Here is a 6000-nt window from a genome sequence, read left to right on the forward strand (position 1 = left end):
CCGCGCGCCACAACTACTAAGCCTGCGCTCTAGAGCCTGTGCGCCTGGAGCCCATGCTCCACAAGAAGCCGCTGCGATAAGAAGCCCGCGCACTGCAACAGAGTAGTCCCTGCTCGCTGCAACTAGAGAAAAGCCCGCGCACAGCAACGAAGATCCAACGCAGCCAAAAATTAATTAATTAATTTAAAATCAAAACAAAAACAGAAAGACACATGCTCCCCCAGTGTTCCTTGCAGCACCGTTTACAACAGCCAGGACATGGAAACAACCTAAATGTCCACCAACAGAGGAATGGATAAAGCAGATGTGGTACATATATTCAATGAAATATTACTCAGCCCTAAAAAGGAACGAAATTGGGTCATTTGTAGAGACGTGGATGGACCTAGAGACAGTCATACAGAGTGAAGTAAGTCAGAAAGAGAAAAACAAATACTGTATATTAACGCATATATGTGGAATCTGAAAAAAATGGTATAGACAATCTTGTTTACGAAGCAGAAATAGAGACACAGATGTAGAGAACAAATGTATGGATACCAAGGGGGAAGGGGGGTGGGATGAATTGGGAGATTGGGATTGACACATATACACTATTGATACTCTGTATAAAATAGATAACTAATGAGAACCTACAGTAGAGCACAGGGAACTCTGACATTAGTTGTTAGCATATGAGTGAAGCTGCTCTGGAAGTGAACTGAGATGAACTAATCAATGGGCTAAGAACAGATTCATGTCAATAGGATATAACATTGGGCTTATAAACATTGGTGTTAAGCTCCTTTTTAGCAGTAACTTCATTTTTAGATTTTAGGTCATTATAAAATCAATGTGAGAAATATGAGATTTTTTGAGAGCCTGTTTCTGGTTTGTTGACATGGTATCCTAGTTTTAGCGTGATCGTTTGTATAGGCTTCTATAGGCAGGCACTAGTATTACTTGGAGTATTGACAGGAGCATATGTTCACTGCAGTATAAGCTACTAAGAGCCAATTGGAGTATGTTTGATACAAAATAGATGAACTTGGCACTCAAAGCAGGTACACAGATGTCTGGTCAATGTACTGAGCTTGTCTCAGTATACCATGGTCTGTTAATACTTGACATGTATTCTCTTATTCCTATAAGGTAGGTAACTCTTTCCTACTTAACTAAAGAGGCAGTGAAATTTGGGAGGATTATTCTTATTTGACTAGGGTCTAAACAATATGCATAATTTTGAGGTCAGGGTTATTCTTTGACTTAGATATGAATGTGATCTGCCACTCCCATTGATGCTTATTAACCTGGGCTGAAAATCCTCTTACCTGCTATGCTTTGGAGTTGGCTACATGAGAATTTACCTAGGAAAAATCTATAGTGAATTAGAGTTGGGCCCAAAGTGATATGCGGGGACCATAGCTAAACTCACCACTTGTTATTAAGTTCAGTTTTTAGCATCTGTAACAAGGTGATAACCAGCTTTTGAATATGAAGTATCTTATGAACATAGCTGATTAATACATAAAAGTTTCCAGAAAATATTCCTAAAGTCTAAGACAAATTTACAGATGAAAAACCCTATGAAATCATGTGGTAAGATAAAAACTTTATTTTTATTTATTTATTTATTTTTAAAAAAAACTTTAGATAAAGTTTTAGGGAAATCAGGGAATGCTGGAAGAACTTCTAGGAAGGAATTTGGAAATGTCATTCTCTTAGGCAAATGAGGGGAGGAAATCTTCTCTTGGCTAAATACTGTCAGGTGGGTTAGTGCTTGAACAATGTCCAAGCTCTTGCCCTTCTCATCTTGACAGCCTAGAATCTGAGAGGAAATCAACGTTGCACATTTGAATATATCGAGGATCTGCTAGATGCTGAGTATGTAAAGCTATAAAACTGCTTCAATTTAAATTCTCAACAACTCTGTAAGGTGGGTACTATTATATACCCTATTTTACAGGTGAAACTTGCCCAAGATCACACAGTAAATAGAGGGGATGGAATTTGTTCCCCGGTAGACAAAACCCAAGGCCTTGCTCTCTAATTCCCATGCTCTAAGTGTGAGACATACAAATAAGAGCAGTTAATTTGTCGGGGACACTAGAAGAAGTTAAGGAAAGTCTTGACAGTAGAAACAAATGGGGGCCAGGGGAGAGAAAATTGGGAATGAGAGGGACAGATTATAGAAATTACAAGAAAACTCTTCATTTGAAAACATGCTGCTCACCACCTGCTCAGTCTTGAGCTTCCCCCTTAATTCCTCCCTCTTCCTCACCTCCGTTAAATCCTGTTGACTTTCTCCAAAAGTGCATCCAAAACTTTCCACTTACTTACTCCTTCTACCATCCTAGTCCTAGCTGCTATCAGCAGCTAAGGTATGGACTATTGCCATAACTTATATCAGTCTGCATTCATCCACTCATTCCCTCTGGCCTCTTCACACAGCCCCCAGAGAATGTTTCTAAAACATAAATCATTTCAGATAATTACCACACTTAAAAATATCTAGTGACTTCCCATTGCTCACAGAGAAACATCCAAACTGGCTCATGAGGCAGGCCCTGCATGATCTGGCCTTGTCAATCTTTTCTTTCCACCACTTGCTTATTAAGCTGTAGCCAAACCCTCTGCCCACATACCCTTTGTCACAGCCCTTGGCTTTATTTCCTTATTTATCAAAATCTGAAATTACATTACACTTTTCCTGACTCTACCCCTACTAGAATGTGCTACAAAACAGGGGTTCATTGTCTTCTCCATTGTAGCCCCAGTGCTGGTACCTAGTAAACCTAAATAAAAATCAGTTGCATTCATGCTAGAATGAATGTTCTTGCTGTCCTTCAGATTTTAACATTAAGCTCGTATAACCTTAAAATATAGTAACTGATTTATTGTTTTGAAGATTAAGTGAAAACGTGAGGTTTGGCACACAATATTCAATAAATACTGGGCTAGAATTTTAAATTCCAGTAAAGCAAGTCAGCATACATACTGTTTCTTGCAAAGTTGTAGAGAAAAATGCCTCCAACTTCCCATCTTTCTAAGTAGTATGCATTTTCTATTAAAACCCTGCTGAATCGTTATCATTCTTATGCTATTAAGCATAGGTGTCTAAGTGAAATAGGATTTAGGTGACCCCCTTATCAAAGTCAGTTGAATCAGTAAGTACATAACTAGTGGTGAAACCATAGGTAAGAGGCATTCTTTTAAAGTCATTGTGAGTACTTTTTTCACCACTATCACTAAACATTCTTTGGAAAGTTCTAGTCAATGAGAAAATGTATTTTTTTTAAAGGAAATTATTTGCAGTATAGCTTCATAGCTGAGTTCCGGCTCTGGGAGTTTTCCTGGCTGTCCAGTGGTTAGGACTCCGGGCTTTCACTGCCGTGGCTTTGGTTTGATCCCTGGTCGGGGAAATAAGACCCCGCAAGAGCAGCGGTGCAGGGGGGAGTTCAGGTCCACCCGATGCCTTGTTCATTCAGTATTTATGGAGCACCTTCCATGTGCCAGGCACTGTTGAAGGAATACTGAAGTGAACAAAACAAAGTTACAGTTCTCTGTCCTCATGGAGCTGCATTCTAGTGAGGGAAATAGACAAGGATAATCCTCAAAGGATAAAGAAGTAAAATACAGTTGTTCCCCTGAATCCCCTGGGATTGGATCCAGGACCCACCGCAGACACCAAAATCTCGGATGCTCAAGTCCCATAGTTGGCCCCTCCACGGCCGTGGTTCCACATCCAGGAAATCAACCACCACTGATCATGTGGTACTGTAGGATGTATTTAGTGAAAAAAATCCACGTATCCTTGGACCCACAGAGTTCAAACTCGTGCCATTGATCAACACAGGCTTGAATTGTGCAGGTCCACTTATAGGTGGATTTTTTTTCAATAAATATGCAGTGAGCCCTCAATTTCCGCGGGTTCTGCATCTGCAAATACGGAGCACCCACTATGGGACTTGAGCATCGGCAAATTTTGGTATGCGAGGCGGGTCCCGGAACCAGTCCCCCACAACTGTACATCGTTTATTAGATAGCGGTAGGTGCTAAAGAGAAAAAGTAACATGGGTGAAAAGTGTTGTGATACAAGGGAGGTGGGTGTTGGGAGTTAGGCCAGGAAGGCATCACTGAGGTGTCTTTGGAGTAAAGCCCTAAAGAAAATGAGAGAGCAAGCCACACAGGCCCTACTGGGGGTCCTGCTGGAGGCAAGCCTGGTGCGTTCAGGAACCACAGGGAGACAGGAATGGGTGGAGTGGAAAAAGTGAGCAGAGTAGGAGAGAAATCAGAGATGCAATGGGGACCAGATCCTGCAGGACTTAGAGGTCCTAGTGAGGACACTGAGTGAGAGGAGATGCCTCAGGAAAGTTTTAAGCAGAAGAATAATATGGTGTGACTTAAGTTTTAACAAAATCACTCCAACTGCTGTGTGGGAAATGAGGAGAATAAAGGTAGAGCAAGAAGGAAAACCCCTTAGGAAGCTACTGGCAGTAACCTAAATGTGACATGATACTGTGGCTTGGACTTGAGTGATGGCAGCGGAGGTGGTGAGAAGTGGCATGCTGGCTATTTTTGAAAGGTAGGATGGCTGGGACTTGCTAACGGGTGTGGGCAGGAGAAAGAGAGGAGTTAATGGTGTCAAGGTTTTTGGCCTGAGCAACTGAAAGAATGAAGTTGCTATTGCTTGAGACAGGGGAACCTGACCGGGCGGGTTGGAGGGGAATATAAGGAACTTAGTTATGGACATGTTAAGATTGAGACGCTTATTAGACTTTAGTGGAGATTTCAAGTAGATTGTTGGATACGAGCCTGGGGTTTAAGAGAGAGGTTTGGGCCGGAGACAGAACTTTAGAAGTCATCAGTAAATGCATGGTCTAAAAGCCAAGAAGCTGGATGAGATCACCAAGGGAGTGGGTGTAGATAGAACTTAGAGAAGAGGTCCAAGCACTCAGGGACTCAACATTCAGAGTTTAGGGAGCGAGGGAGCACTCCAAAGGAGGCTGAGACAAGTGGGCAGACAGGAAGAAAGCCAGGCGTCCGTGATGTCTCTAAGCCCGAAGAAGCAAGTACTCCAAGGAAGAGGAGTGGTCTCTGTGACAATACTACTGCTGTGTCAAGAAGAGGGAGGTCTGAGAGTTGACCATTGGATTTGGCAGCGTGGAGGTAATTGGTGATCTTGATAAGAGCCATGTTGGTGAAATCGAGGGAACAAAATCTGATTAGAGTGGATTCAAGAGCGACCGGGGCTTTAAGCAAAATGATCATACTTCACATTGTGAATAATGACACAAACTGACATTATAAACCCCTGATGTAAAACACTAAGGACAAAACACCCAAAGGTTTACCCCAAATGTTTAATCTGTATATAATCATGAGGAAACAACCAGCTAAATCCAAAGCGTGAGATATACTACAAAACAACTGGCCTAGACTCTTCAAAAATGTCAATTTCACAAGCCAAAACAAGGCCGGGGAACTGTTTCAGATTAAAGGTGATTTAAGAGACATGACAATTAATTGCATGTTAATCGATCCTTCATTGGATCCTGGATTAAAAAAAAAAGTTAAAAAGAAACTTTGGGGACAGTTGGGCAAATTTCATTATGGAATATATGTTAAATAATATATCAATTTCAAATTTCTTTGGTGTATGATAATGGTATTAAAGTTATAGAGGAGAATGTACTTGTTCTTCACTCATGCTGAAGGAGTGAAGAGTCATAATAGCTGCAGCTTAATCCCAAATATATAGAGGGGAAGGTGGGGGAGGGATAGATTGTGAGTTTGGGGTTAGTAGATGCAAACTATTACATATAGAATGGATGGACAATGATGTCCCACTGTATAGCACAGGGAACCATATTCAATGTCGTGGGATAAACCATAATGGAAATGAATATTTTAAAAAATGTATATGTATGTATAACTGAGTCTGCTGTATAGCAGAAATTAACACAACATTGTAAATCAACTATTCTTCAATTTAAAAAAGAAAACATATATAGAGAAAAT

This window comes from Kogia breviceps, chromosome 1 (assembly GCF_026419965.1).
Source record: "Kogia breviceps isolate mKogBre1 chromosome 1, mKogBre1 haplotype 1, whole genome shotgun sequence".
Lineage (NCBI taxonomy): Eukaryota > Metazoa > Chordata > Mammalia > Artiodactyla > Physeteridae > Kogia > Kogia breviceps.